This window comes from Macrosteles quadrilineatus, unplaced genomic scaffold (assembly GCF_028750875.1).
Source record: "Macrosteles quadrilineatus isolate MER2022 unplaced genomic scaffold, UCM_ALF_1.0 Scaffold_9__3_contigs__length_116548681, whole genome shotgun sequence".
Lineage (NCBI taxonomy): Eukaryota > Metazoa > Arthropoda > Insecta > Hemiptera > Cicadellidae > Macrosteles > Macrosteles quadrilineatus.
In genome coordinates, this window is record NW_026542602.1 from 12,233,248 (window position 1) to 12,249,649 (window position 16,402).

General features: G+C 31.9%; 2 protein-coding genes across 3 annotated transcripts in view; one reads left to right on the top strand and one right to left on the bottom strand.

Annotated features, from left to right (window-relative positions):
* The window catches only part of LOC129003247 (baculoviral IAP repeat-containing protein 7-A-like), a 44,759-nt gene that overhangs the window by 9,271 nt on the left and 19,086 nt on the right, over positions 1-16,402 (bottom strand). The gene's annotated exons all lie outside the window — the stretch shown is intronic.
* The window catches only part of LOC129002290 (E3 ubiquitin-protein ligase RNF144A-like), a 157,656-nt gene that overhangs the window by 5,929 nt on the left and 135,325 nt on the right, over positions 1-16,402 (top strand). The window contains exon 1 of one of the 2 annotated variants that reach the window (XM_054429976.1): positions 7,280-7,337. The exons of the other annotated variant lie outside the window; for it this stretch is intronic. The gene's annotated coding sequence lies outside the window, so the exon portion shown is untranslated. Of the gene's footprint in view, positions 1-7,279; positions 7,338-16,402 lie in introns of those variants that run through there. 2 annotated transcript variants of the gene reach the window in all.

The following is a 16,402-nucleotide window of genomic DNA, read 5'->3' on the forward strand; positions in this document are numbered from 1 at the left end:
ATTAAATTCATGTAGGGTTACCTCTCTTCAGTGCGCCTAGTTAACTCAATTGTCTAATGCCCTTCCAAGTTCCAACAACTAAAAGACAAGCACTTTTGAATATGGCTAATTAGTGTTGACTTGTATAACCCACTAACTTTATACTCTTGCATATTCACCGAAGAACAAGTCGCTCTTAAACTCATCAGTATAAATTTATTTTAATACACCACCTAGGATATCATATAAAGCATGCTATTTTCTAATGAAACAGTTTAACCTACATGCGCTTAGCAATTATTTGATCATTTGTATGACTTAGTTAATTAACATTAAGAACAGTACAGTAGTTTGAAGAAACCATAAATAAAATAGGCATATATGTAACATAAATAAAAACTATTTTTAATAATTGGATATGTTATTAGACAATTAACTGACAAAATAGAAACGTTTGAAGATAATCAGTAATAAAATAAATCATGATGCTTAAAAAAAAACAATTTATATTTGGAGTAAGTCTAAAGTCTCAACCAGTTGAGTTAACATAATATTGTTACATTTTCCTAAGATAATTTTTCTGGTGATATTAATATATTATTAACTATTTAATGACCAAATGAAGTTGATGCATGGAAATGATAACATTGCCACACCAGTAAACAGTACGCAAAATAGCTCATTTCCGCTCTATACCATTCCCGCTCGCTGAATAACTAAATCAGCTGATTTCATTGTTGGCGTTTCTATAAAACCCTAACACCCGGTAAGCTCATAACGTTACCTAAAAAAGCATACATGACCTAAATTAAGTTTTACATTTAACTAAAAAGTTTGTCTGTGTTTTATGGTAAGTTAATTATGGCAGGTGGAAAAACCTTGTGTGTACAAACAGCCATTGCCATCTAGAGCTTCTTGTTGCCGTGTTAATAAAACTTCATTACATACATAGTGTGTAAATAATCCATGCTACATCTGTTCAGCACAGCTCGTAACGTGAAAGGTCACATCTGTGTCTAATTATTAAATCTTTGGTTTGAATTAACTTACACAATCTATTTGCATCGATAAAGTGTTCCACAACATTTCGCGTAAGTCCTACATAATTCACAAATACTTGTTGTTACATAATAAAATGTGTTTTCTACCTAAGAACCAACTTTGGATATTAAATGTTTTCTTCTAAAAACCATATATGCTTTGTATTGAAGCTTCGACATTTTCTACCAGTTTGTTAACTACTGAAGGATTTTTTTCCATAAAAGCTACCTCAGTTTACAATGGTTATGGTTTCTGAATTTAAAAATAAACCTGCGCTACTTTGTAGTTTGGGAGTAACTCATATTTGGGAGTATCAGCCAACTCATATTCAAACGTGAATCTTGCTGGTTCTTGTGGTTTAATTCCAATAGAGGTGAATTAATTCTGGAACTGATTCCATTTTTTAATGAGCTATTGATTAGTGATGCTATCTAAGAAAATACGAACTTAAGATATTAACAACAGATATTATTTTTATATCTGCTTCTAAGTATTATTAGTTGTCCCATAACAAAATCCTAGTTTTATTCATGTATCAAATTGTTCTAAGGATTTTAAGACTCCACCATGCAAGAGAGTGTGTGTGCGAGTTACTATATCATAATGGTATGTTTTGTATTATTGACTGCCTGTGTTTACAATGCGGCGCAATGCTATTGCGATACCACCACTGTTGTGCATACAGCTTATTTGTGGATAAACACACTTCAGTAGTCTTCCAACCTTTTAGCGCTTCTCCAACAAAACGAATCTCACGGTCACGTTACCGGTCTCGTGATTAACTCGTGAGTAACTTACCTGGGGACCGAGCTTTGCTGTCGGAAAATCATTAGTATACTCTGAATGATTGTCGCCCAAATTTATATTTATCAAAATCTCGGAAAATATTTTTATCTGTTAAAATAACAAATTTGTTTACATTTTCTTTACAAATTTTCAACATTACACCTTTCTTGTATTATAGGACTAAGGCCAAAAATGACCCACAATGAGGACACTCAGCGCTTGTTGAATTACTGAAAGGAAAGGCAAATGAGAGATGACCAGAAATGACATCTGATGGTCTCGCCTTCTTCTCAAAGACGCTGTTTTAACTTCCGATCGCCTCTTGTAGCTATGATAATGAGCTCTAGCTGTCCAATCAGTCAATGCCACCGGACACTCAAGTGAGTGACCAGTGACCACCAGCCAGTAACCTGTCGACCTTCCCACCAACATCGTCTCTTGGTGTTTTCCTTATTTAGAATTTTCTCGAGGTTTCCGCGTCGCGATATTCCGATTCTACACAGGAGATGCTGTTCCATTGTGGATACGGTAAAAAAACAATCGGATCGTTAATCGGGTTGATTCTTTACCCTCATCTAATTTTTTTGTGTTCCACCTTCAAATCCTAGGATGCTAGACTCCCCCTGTTTTACACATGTTTTCAGGTTAGTACGGGGTCGTGGCATTATTTTATTACTTAGATTAAATGCATTGGTGATTGGTAGAATTTGAACCGAGGACCGAGGAGACAGAATTCATGCGTTGTACTACTAGACCAGCTTCGTGCAATCAATAAATTAATGTATTCAACCTAACTTCTTTATAGTAGCGAGACTAGGTTATGGGCTGTTGGCTTGGCAAAATGGAAATGACGTAGATAATCATAAATAAAAACACGAACTATACAGAGTGGCCTACTCTGCTGCTAGAATTAAAATTCAATCCTACGAGAAAGATATAACAGCCACGTACTTGTATAAATATATATCGACATCGAGCGAAATCACATTTTTGTGGCAACCGTCGGCACATTTTGCTTTTTTTGTATTATTGAATTGTGTTTCGATTGCATTGTACGGTAACACTTAATGTACGTATAGCAAAGGGTTGTTGTATTTTTAGTGTCTAGTGGCATTTCTAAAGGATGAATAATTGAGTACGTTAAGACGTGCAAGAATCTCACATTTCACCTCACGCAGTATTCCCCGGAGTGTTGTCAATGTAAGTTTACAAGAAGCCATTTCGACTCGACCTCATGGGAGTGTAGTAGTTATGTGGTTGTCGTTCATCTCCAAACAGCTGTTGTAAAACTTACTACAATGTCAACAATACTTTGTTAGTGTCCAGAGGTATTTTTGTTGAAAAAAGCCAGAAAATCTGTCCAAACCCCACTCATGTGCATGCTGGTTCGAAACTTGTCCCTCTAAACTGAAGTAAAAGACGCTACAAAATAGACAGCAATATACACGCAAATAACAATCGAATAACCTTAGTAGGCCTACTTCACAGAGAAAGTAGATGTTAAGCTTGGTTTTGTAGAAAACAATCATTAGGAATCATCCTTCTTGTGAGTTGAATATGTAGAAGTAAGGAATACGAGATCTTTATGTGTGAAAAATAAATGTATATGTTCTCCGCTAAATTTAATATTAAGTTAAGTAAGTCTTTTGCTTATCCTGTATATTGGCAGCGTGGGGACACCAATGTAACTGTGCGCTTGAAAAGAAAGAAGTAATCGTTTGAAATATATTGTAGAAATAATTTTTAATACTATTTATATACTGCAAAAAGACAACCTCGCACTTTTATACTCAGTTGTGATCTTTTTTTGTTTAAACTGAAAAAATCAAAGGCCATTTCGTAGTTTTCATAATCTTGACATGTAAGAGCTAGGGGTTTCAAATCCTAAATTGGATTGTGCCAATTAAAATTAACTTTTAAGGTCTACTAATAAAAATACAGTCCTAGGTTTGACTTTTAACAGTTGGAATACACAAGTTTGGTCACTTATTGTGTGTGTAATTCACAAACTTGTAAATTGTGGCTAAACAAGTAGCTTTATTCCATTTAATATAAATAAATGATAGTTGGGAATACAAATAATTCTTTGTAGTAAAATTCACGATACTTTTCTTTCACATGCAACAGACGTGTGGATAGATTTAATGATTGAAATTCGTTCCACAGATAACCATTTGTATAGGATAAACAAGGCATTTAGTTTAACTGCGTGTTCCCGGTGGGTATTTACCTGACCTACAATTTATAAATGGGTTCCCAAGGCGGTTTATTGTTCTGGACAATGAACAGTACAAGTTCATGGGTTGGTATTGTCCGTATCCTTAGCATAACAAAGTGCAGTTAATGTTGTTTTGTTATATTTAATAATGGAAATGGAATTTAATACGTTTTTATAATCGGATTCTTTTGTGTCAGATTTTCTTGTTCGCGGACTCAATCAAATAACTCAATATATATAGTACATCGAAAGCTCAATAATATCATGTACTTGTGTTATTCTTGACTAAAGATAACCGCTGCTTAAATTAATCGTTTCATTTTTATTGATTTTGTTATAAGAAAAATTCAATTTTACAGTAATCTTGATAGTAAAACCTAGATCCAGAGAATTGTGCTAATAATAATGGCTTTAGTAAAAAATGTTTTTATCATTCAAATTTGTATAACACAACAAATAGTTCAGAACATTGCATTTTTATTCTAAACCTGTTTGCTACCGAGTATCACACTGCGCTGTCATTTATGATGTTCTCATTAAATAAATTGATTATTTTCTTTATATTTTAATTTGAATCTTAATACTCTTCATATTTAATATTGTATTTATATTAGTATACTAAAGAATTGCGGAACGACTTAATCCAAACACGTTGAGCATAATTTAATTTTTTATGTGGCTTTAAGTGAAAACTTCCCATTATCAACCTTATCATGACATAAAGCGACTATAAATTGTAGTACATCGTTCTTCCTATGTTGTTTGAGTTCAGTGATTAACAACCTTGTTCTTCTTGAATTTATTGCTCTGAAAACCAATTTTGGAAACATATTTTATACAATTATTTAACTATGATAGACTCGCAAATTGTTTACATATTTAAATAAACATTAGGTAAAAATTGTAAGTAAACAGAATCCCATATTCAAAGTAATAAAATCTTAAAAGTAAATACGAAATTAAAATATAGTGTGAAATATGTAACCAATGTATGAGTTACAAACACTCAAGGATAGGTAAAAAAAATTAAGATGGTTGGCCAACAGCATTTCTACTGCTAGCTGGGTTTACTCGTTGTGAAGAAAAAAAATCACCCTGTCAAATAGACCAAAGTACAAATTAACTCTTTCAAATTACAAGGCATTGTTAAACAAACTGTCTCTTTAATCAAAAGTTGAGATTTGTACTTTTGAGTCAAACAAAGTCAGAGACGAGAGATAGTTGTAAAACATTTGGTATCACAGCATTACTTGTTCCTTTCACTGCATGATTGTTTTGTATACCTATTTAAAAAAAAAATATTTTAAACAAAATAGTAAAAAAAACACGTGAAATATTTAACCATGTTTCATGTTATTTTATATTTATTTGTTAGGACAAAATCTAGTCCTATAGTTCCATCTTTTCCATATGTATCAATGAAAAAGAATTTAGTTGCTATTAGCGCAAGATGCCTGACCTGAAAATACACACAAAAATTGCTCTACTGTAGGATACAGCTCGTGACATCTAAGCTGGCACTTGGTCTATCGCTACTAGAACCTATTTCAAAAACATTATGTCCCGCCATGCGGGTTGCATCAACTGTCCTCGCGACCCATATGAAGGCGCTCAAGTTCAATGCAAGGGGAGTCAACCCCGGGAGGCAGCGGAAATGTTTGCAGTCCGGTCTTTTCCTTGCTTCCACCCTCCTCCCGCCTACACTGTCCGCGCTAGGCCAAGTGCCAGCTTATGTGTCACGAGCTGTAATAATGCTACTTTTAAAGACCAAAGGCTCAAAGTTTAATGGTGTAACATTTAAAAGTAGGACTTCTTTAACTGTTTTAAATAGCAAGTTTTCGATCGAGTTTTTCTTACTTTGTTTACCACTCCACCAATATTTGGCGAATATATTACTATATTACTAAAGTGATACGGTAAAGGTGTTTATGGCCATTAACCAAATAAATATTTAGCCATATGGCACATAAAAATGCAGCTTTGAGTGTTTAGATTTGCCGAAAAGTATTAGAATGAAAGAATTCCCTAAGTTCTCTGTCCCAGATTTTCAAGGAGCTTACATAATACCTGCCATTTTGGCTAGGAGTGAGATATTCACCTCGGGTTTGCGTCATTGTGTTTTTTTTGACAAGCCCTTCACTCAATAGGGGTTGATATTTGAAAAAAAAATCACCCCTAACCCTCTACCCTTTAAAGGGGGTTAAACAATGTTTTTGGTGTAAAAATTGCGGAATATTTGTTAAGAATCGATGCTACAAACATAATATTTCTATCTATTTCGTTTTTAAAAATACATATTTGTTTTAAGACTAAATTTACCTAAATGTCTGGTTTAAAATTTCAATCTCTTTCTTTTAATGCATTTTTGAATACAATTAATTTTGAATGTTGCCTCAACTATCAGTGCAGATATTTATCCTTCTTCTACCGGTATTCTATGTTTATATTTATTTATGAAATATTTATTGGTTATTTATTGAATTATTTATTGCATGTTAATATTTATTGAATTATTTATTTACCTAGTTATTAGTAAAACTAATTTACCAACCTTGTTTTTTTCATGTAATTGTATTTTGGAAATGTATTTATTTTATGCACCCCTTGAGGAAATCAACAAAATGAATGAAGATGATGATGGTTTAATTTACATACTGTTTTTTTTTTTACAGTAAATTATCTTTACATATTGATTTTGTTTAAAAAGTTGGCAAAGCAGCAAAGTCTGTCGGTGGTTCAATTACATTATATTAATATTAATATTTTAAAACTCTTTAACACTATGGGAATAGAAGAGTATTATACTCGTCTAGTGCAGTAAAAACTACACTACAAATGTTCGGCGTAATGCCTATTTTGAGTATTACAACAGGTCTACAACTTAAGAATGGGAATGATAAGGTAATAAGGCACACTTCAATAGTTTTTCTACGTTACAAATATTCGGTGCAACGCCTATTCTGAGTATTGCAACGTTAGGTCTACAACTTAAGAACGGGAATGATAAGGTAAGGCACACTTCAAACACACGGGTAGTTTTTCTACGTTACAATATAATGATATTCGGAGTAACGCATTTTCGGTGCAACGCCGTGTTGCGGTGACGCAGGCAGATCAATGTGTCTACACAGCTGAGCGTTGATCGTCGTACAGTGTGGTGGTAGCCTCAGACCCTCAGTACAGTATTGTACTCTGCGGTCGGTGGCTGTGTCGTGACGCGTCGACGTAGACTAAATATTACGTACAATTTGTGTCTCTTTTATGTTAGTGCATCGTGAAATCGGGCTTTCTGGAGATCTGTGTTATTTATTGGGTAAGCTTTGGACTTAAGAAGTTTGAATTTTATTTAATGTAATTGTTTTTATTGCTTGTTTCGTAAATGTTAGGTTATGGTTGAACTCTCGTTGGATTAACGTGGTGTGAACTACGCATTAATAATTCTTTTATTCGTATGAGTAGGTATATGGTATATATAATAATATATATGTATATGTAATAATATATATGAATAATCGGTATATGGACACATTTCCCTCGGTTTGCGCCAATATGATGTTAAACATCGTCGTCACACCAGTTTTTTTGTCGATTTGGTAAATTATTAACTTATCTGCTGTATATTGCTGAACTACATAAATTATCTGACGTTAAAGGTAAAATTTTAAATGACACAAACATAATTGGAGGTAAAAATGTACGTCAGTTCCATTGTATTTACTCTAAATTACAACTTTTTTTGCAGAGTGTTTGGCGATTGTTTTATCAGTAAGTCAATAAAATGTCTGACACCATGTACATCCCCAATATTTGATTTATATTTTTAAAATTACTGTATAATGGTGATGTCTATCAAATGCGCGTAAAACTGGCTTATAACAGTTTTTGGTTCGGGCAACACATATTTAAAACTTCAATGTATTACCCTTAATTATTTGTGTTTACATACAGTAAGTAATTAACAAGCGCACGCCCATTAATATAGAAACATTAATTAACTACGTAAAACGGTTTATTTATTTTGAAATAACTCGTTAGGGTCGTCGTCGTTGTGAACTTCCAGTGGGCTGAAAACCTACTGTAGTGTTTTTTACCATGTCCTCTTCATAAAGAGGTTAAAAGTGGAAAATATGACATGTAGATCCACAGAACGTGCATGTATGAAGACAGGCAATTATCAATTAAAAATGGGGACGCCACATGTGCGTATTTTAACCCAAATATGCGTGTAGGATGAGTAGCGCGAACTTGTAGTCTAGTTAGTGACAAAATGTTCCTTAGACACAGCTGTTAATTGGACCTACAGTTTATAGTGGAATCCGAACCACATTTGTCCTTGTAATTAACGAATTGGTCTAATTATCAGGATAGGTCTGTGGATAGTCGTTATAGTACTCACTAGTTCGGACGTTAATCCACACCAGGGAGCATCGCATCCATAGTGCATGCCTATTAATATCCACAATTCAATAGTAATGGAAAGGGATTGACATTACTATGAACATATTTTGACGCTTCATCTCTCTACATGGGTTACGCTCAGTTATTTCAAAGCCTTAACTCCTAACTAATATCAAGATTTATGCTCAAGACGCATAAACATGCATTAAAAAAATCCATCGTAGACATAGGTATATAAAAAACAACTCCGAATATTTCATTAGTTGATTATTGAATCATTAAATTACAATGTTTTACTTTACATAATCAGTTTCAAACATTTTTGAATTGGCAGTCAAGACAATAACTGTAGGAATTATTGTTTGTAATTTGTTTTGTTTCACGTACTGGGCGGATAGTAATAGATAGAACAAATAAATACGGTATGTATGGTATATTACTTCACTTACGGGATTAGTAAACAATTACTTTCAAAAATGCTGAGATTTTACTGATTAGTAAAAAAATAATACAAAACTACTAAAACTGTTTTCTGAAACATCAATCCACCGTTACAAATAAAAGGTGAATAGTTCCCTGAAACAAGTTATGACTTTCTTATCTCAGTGGAGGCGAGTTAATAAGTACTAAAAAGCTTTAAAGTTTTAGTTCCTTTTGTGTTTCAAACTCAGATTTTTCTTACTCACTACGATTAAATTTATCTCTAAACCTTCAGCATGAAACAATTGTACAATCATGCAATTAGTGTCATTGTTGACAATGTCAGATAAGATTAAACATGAATTCTTAATGACTTCTCGTTGAAAAGAAAGACAGAACAACGGAAAAGTAGTTTAACCGTTGATTATTACGTTCTGTAATGATGCAATATAAATATATTATACATTGCAATTATTAGTGAATGCTGTTTGTATCTCGGTAATATCCTCGGGATTCATATTTAACTATTATTAACTTATCTATTAAAATCAAATTTTGTAATCCAATTTGGAATTGATTTGATTCCAAGCGAAATATTCCAAAAGGTATCTTACACTTGGAAATGAACCAAACACAAGTGTTACTATAATTATTGACGTAGGTTTGACTAAAGTACTGTGCACAAGATAAACTCCTAATCCAGATTTTCTTATCAGTTGATTCTCCTACTTAGAGTTAAAGTTTTACCTTAACCCAATTGCAATTGTTTAACATTATTACCTCATATACAGGGTGAATAAAAAGTCAAGACCCCCCTCTCTAATATTTTTCTAAGTAAACATACAGAGATATCCTTTTGATAGTCGTGCAATCTTAGCAACGGTTTTAAAATTTTTAAAGGGAGGATTTTGGGGACAATTCAAAATTTTTTAATGTAAACCCCCTTCAAGTGACACCTTTTTTTAAAGTGTTTACAAAAACTTACAGAATGGGGAAAACCAGAGTTTGCTGTTTCATCTCTATCCAAAATAGTACTGTAGCCCGTCAAATGTTATGGAAAATCAATGGTAATATTGGTTCGTAATCATACTGGCTACCATTTTGGACAGAGGAGGGATAGCGAACTCTGGTTTTCACCATTCTTTTAGTTTTTGTAAACACTCCAAAATGAGATGTCACTTGAAGGGGGTTTACGTTTAACATTTTTGAGTTGCCCCCAAAATCCCCCTTTTTTGGGAGACTCTCAAAAATTGTAAAATCATAAAATGAAACTTCCTGCTAAGGTTGCATGACCACCAAAAGGATATCTCTATATATTTACTTATAAAAATATAAGAGGTGGGGGTCTTGACTTTTTATTCACCCTGTATATTTTACATTTTATATTGTGTGATTTGAAAAGTCTTCACTTGCGTCTAAATTCTTCGATCTTTTGCACTAAATTTATATTATTATGTTTGCGAATTCTCTTACGGTATTGTTTAACTAACTTTTGTTTCTGTATCCAATCCGTAATTTTCTATATGGCCTGTAGATGTTTAAGACTATAACAGGTCGTGATAAAAGTTTTTTTCCTTTAGTAAAATAGACAGTAAATTCTCTTTTTTATGGAGCAGATTTTTTTTATTGATAACTTAACGTATTAAAAAACATAGTAGTTTTTTTAAAGTTAATTCAGATGGGTTCCGAATTATATTTAAAAATCCAGCTTTAATCATTGCGTTCGTTATAACTATAATGGGGATCTCGTTTGTTTGTCTTTGATGCTTATACGAGGAAAGTTCCATAATAACTGGGTTAGTACAAGGAAAGTAGCATCTTTGGTATAAGGAAAAATTAGTGAGTATAACGTTACACTTTGCCCAGAATTATTGTGCTTACTTTTAATGTAAAAAAGGGTTATTTACAAATTAGTGTAATTCGTTTGCCACAAGTTAAACCGGTTGTAGGATAAACTGTTTGCAGTGTGTACAAACCTTGTTGAGCTGCAATGTGAGTTAGAAAAAATACGACTAATATAGCTAATTCTAAATAGTAAAATGGTTCATGTTATTGGTTTTATAACGCAGTCTTTTGATAACCTGGGTTGTCAAAAACACCATAAGCTCTAGGTTACTATCGAAAATAGCAGTTTATTTTGGTATCGAACATGCTCTTTGTTAGGAACTGTCAGCTACAAATTTTATACGCTGTAGTTTTACCCTCGAGGACTAGATTTTGTTGTTTTATTTATAAAGTAACTTACTATAAATTATGTTTGTTGATTAACATATTATTGTAAAATAATAAAAAATGTGATTTTAATATGTGTAATTTGGTTGAAACAATATCAATGAGAATTATTGTTAGCACATTAAATCACATGACATTTTCATTGATAGACCTATCCCAATAAATTCCACATTCACACCTGCTTTTGTTTATTTGCATCCATTTCTTTACTAGAGGATGGATCAAGCTGAGAATTGCCCTAATTTCCCACAGACTGCGGATTAAAGTTTTGTAGGTTTACCTGAGTATCATATTTGTTGTGCTGTAACATTTTTAATAACTTCTTCATCAGCATCGTACGTGTTAAATTACCTGAAAGTACAATAATACGTACTAGTAATACGTGCTAGTAGTAGTTATTTACACTTATACTCAGAAGAATGTAATACATAAAAAAAAGTATTTACCGTGATTTTAGTAAACAGTATAGGTGTAAATATATTATTACTGGTGTTATTTGACGTATTATTGTACTTTCATGTAATATTTTTACTTGCTGTACAAGAAAACTCAATATATTATGTTTATCGATGTATGTTTTTGCAAATAATACAACCAAAATTCAACCGAAACTAAAAGAATATTAAAATCAATTACACAGATTCAGCCGTATACTATATGTAGATACATTCTTTCGACTTTTAAACTGTTCGTGGGTGGTAATTATTCAACCATAATGTTTTTCTTTGTAATAAAAATAAATTGTTCTTTTCCTTTTTGTCAATGTATATTTCATATATTTCACATATCAGTGTTTTATTTTGATTCAGCATAGTATAGATTTACTGTCCTACCCTTAGTGTAGTATAAATGTGTGTTTGTCTCGATCATTAAATTGTAAGATATTAAGAAATGTCCAATTGTTTAGAGAGATTTAATATCCTTTACACCAGGTCTTCCAGTTTTTGTCCACCATTACGTGATTAGGTATCAAGAAATGCGTCTAATCGTCTCGAAGATTGATGAACGAGTCGGAGATTAAGGGACCGACTGTTCTTTTCTGGTCATTAGTGTGGCTTAACTTGGGAGTGGTTTAAAATCAATAAAGTTTCCCTAGATAATTGTAAAAAAATTCAACATTCGTTTCAAGTTTTTTAAAACTCTATTTATACAATTTGTTAACTTCCTTGTAGTTTTACATCTAGAATTTTCCTGGGATATTTATATACAGGATGATTGGTACTCATTGTGACAAAACTATTTTGGTGTAAGTACGAAGTAAATGAAGTGTGATGATGCATAATTATAAGAGGTTCTAATTCTAAAAATTAGCTTCCCAAAGAATTGTATTACGTTTTTTTCAAAATTAACCATGTTTTAAACCTATTACAGCATTTTCTCAAATACCTGTAAATGTATTTAAGTAGATAATGTCATTTTCGTGTTCTACATTAAATTTTGAATAATAATAATAGAAAATGAAAGAGTATCAGTAGTAAAATCTCCATTATAAATATATTCAAAGATAAAAATTTAGGTGTTTGAAAACATTTAAAAAACATTAGTCTATTGCATTTTTCTACACCCTGTATACAAGAAGGCGGCCGAATATTTAAAAAACTGCGTCATTGTATAAGCTATCCAACTATATGCTACACTATTAAGGTTTAGATATGCTTTTGTTTGTTTTAGTGGTTTTAATTTTAACAAACATGGAACTTTATTACTGGTTTTACTGTTCAAACTGAAACAAAAATACAAGTTTTGCTTAATACATGCAGACTTTCTATGTTTTAAATGTTAAAAACACCATGTTTTGTAGTCTTCAGACCACTAAACGTACATAAGGAGACCTAAAGCTCAATACTGTAGCATATGGTTGGAAAGCTTATAAAATCGCGCAGTTTTTAACATATTCCGACCCTTTCTTGTATACAGGGTGTGAATAAATGCAATTGACTGATGTTTTTTTTTTTAATTTTTATCAAACCTTAATTTTTATCTTTAAATCTATTTACAATGAAGTTTTTACTACTGATACTCCGTCATTTTATATTATTTTCATTCAAAATTTAATGTAGAACACGAAAATGACATTATCTACTCCAATCCATTTACAGGTTATTGAGAAATTGTTGTATTAGGTTTAAAACATGGTCATTTTTGAAAAACTTAAAATAATTTTTTGGGAAGCCAATTTATATACTTGGAAACTCTTTTATGCACCATCACATTTCACTTACTTTGTACTTGCACTAAAAATTTTTGTCACACTGAGTACCAAATACCCTGTATTTTCACCTGGAATTGTCATTGACACACATAATTGGTTGTTAACACTGTATAACTACACTTACCATAGTTCATACATTTACAAATATGTATTTTAGGTTAAACATGATAATTTAAAAATGTAAAAAATATCGTAGAGTTGAAAATCTAAAAAAAAAAACATAAATGAATAAACATACCCACTTTTCGATCTTTTACAAGATATAATACCGTATTATAATCCTGTTTGATTATGGATGGCTTAATTTTTGGGTAACATTGCTTACAAATTTCTTATGGAAATAGATTTTAAAAATTATTGGTTTCATTGAGCTCAGCTATTTCGTACAAATGTTAATTCTGATAGTTTTGCTACTATCCATAATCATATTTCATTGCAGCAACATATCCAGCACATAACGGTATAACGCTTGTTGGAGGAATGTTGTTGCCATTCCAAGCTGCCAAATGCGGCTATTATACACAGGGTGTGCATTATCAACTCTTATGACGTTACGTTACATTCCATTCCTGACGTGGTAACGTCCCAAGCAGATCAAATATAAATGGAATATGTTGGTTTTCAATTTAACTTGAATGTATTCACAGCTATTAATATTTAAAATTTCACTCAATGCTAAAGTTATTGGCATCTTAAGGGATGATTATACAAAGATAGTTTCCACTAATAACGGTTAAATCATATTGTGATAATTCAAAATACAAATTACTACAAGGCATTTCATTTTCATATAATGGTGTGTATATAAATCTCAGAACCTCTTTATGATTGTAGTTATTGGAATGTATCCGTAATTTAGGTCTCGTTATTCATTTCTTATGAAGAAACATAGGCTGTTCCAACAAACTGTTTATTTATAACATTCGTTTTAAGATAGGTGTGGTATAATAGCCTCCATATAATTCTGTAGGTACTCTGTAGCATAAAACATATGAACGTAATGCACAGAAAAAGGTAATACAGTATGTTGTATTGTATAATAAATATGTTTGAACCAGCAAACCCGTTGTGGCTTCGCTCTCAAAAATTTCAATTTAAAAGTTAAATGTTTTAATCTGATAGGCCTACCAAATTAATTATAGATATTAAGTGATAGGAGAATGCAGGTGCCACCCCTTCAAATAAAAGGTTTAACTAATTAGCCAACAATTGTTCCGTTGACATTGACATTATGTAGTAAAACACTTTTTCAATCCTAAAAAATAAGGCAAATATTATCATTTCACCTAAAAAGAATATAACCAACTCTTCCCTAATTAATAGTGCAGATTCAAAAGTATTGATGTGTTAAAATGTCTTTTTCTCCAAAAATCTTTTCTCCGTAGGGCGGAATGAGAAACCCATGGGAACTTTAAGCATAGATAAAAGGAGTATAGATATACTCCTTTTATCTATGCTTTAAGCCACTGGGGCAGAACCCAGTGATATTTCATGAAAACGCTTCTTATTGCACACCTAGAGGTTGATTGGAACCTCCATACCAATTCTTGAGTTCTTACAGCTAGTAGTTTTTAGATACAGTGATAAGTGAGTCATTAAATGGTATTTGACTTATAGATAGATTGTATTTATTTTAGAAAGTTAGGGTTTGTTTGATGTATTTGTTAACATCTCATTTCGTTTTCCATTTTTATGTAAATTTCAATTATCCTAAAATGTAAATGATTACTTGACACGTAATATTTTAATATTTGATGAATATTCATTTAGATCTAAAAGTTAGTTTGTACCTTTGAAAAATTTATTTTGGTCGATACGTAGAGGCCGTAATGTTATTAAGCTCGAACATTAGAATTAGCTAAAATAGTATTGTCCAAAAGGTTCAGAGCGTCAGAGCAGATGTTGCGATGTTTGTAAGATTTTTTTCAAACCGGATGTTTTCTTTTACTTTTAAAAAAATTACAAATAATCTTATTTACCTACTCAAGTATAGCTGATACAACAGACGGTACCGCGAAATTGTGTTAACGAAATTTCTTGGAATATAATTTAACCCTTAATAATTCTTCGTAATAAGAATGTGGTTGATGTTTACGTAGAGTCAGCAAACGATTTTCGAGATGAGCATCTGGCTTTATAAATTTCTGCTGTATCCATTAATCTTAGAAACGAAGAGTAAGCTTTTCCTTAATCTCCAACACGACTTTAATAAAAAGTTAATGTGTTGGTTGCAATTCTTTACTTCGTTATATTTACCTTTGGTGTAATTTCGGAGTTACATATTACATTAGGTTAAGAATTGTTTAAAATTGCTGTTTTTAGTTATATTATATTTACAATTTTCGCATCCCTGTAATTATGGAAAAAAGATTACTCATTTGCGAATGCGGTATCTTATTATATTCTTCAATAATGGTGGTTTTTTTTTTTCATTTAAACTACGCTCGATATTTTTCACGGCCAAACCGAAATGTTGAATTATCAAATAAACATATATATTAATCGCGATAAATCCTATTATATTTTGTTGATAAGTTGCCGTTGTTGCAATGTGATTATGCAACACCCGCATCCTGTTTTTTAATTGTTTGCAAACATCTAACCCACATAACGCTGATTTTAGAATGCAATTATACACAATTTGTGGGAGTTTTTGTATCAAATGCTTTCTTTGACATTTTAAAAGTAGCTTTTATATTTATTTGTGTTATTAAAATAGCTCTAAAATCTCAAACAATTCTGCTTATTTGCTAATTTTACATTCGTAAGATAGTTTGTTTTGTAATATACATGTTACGTTCACACAACACGTCTTCAAAAGTATCACTTGAAAGGTTGTATGAACGAAACCCGCCAAGTGCTGAAGTAAATCTGCTTAGAGAATGTGATACCTCTTTAACAAACAAGTTTAAGTTATACATATTTATACCATACGATAAAAAGAAATACATTAGAGATTTCCACGAATTATATGTTGTCAGGTTAATCACCAAATTCTTTGAGATGGTAACGCAAATAACCGTTTTTTACCGAAATGTTGATGAAAGAGTGCAATTTGGGGATGATGCCTTATTTCGTTCTTTCTTACTGTTAAGAGTTAGCTGCTTTTTAGCTAC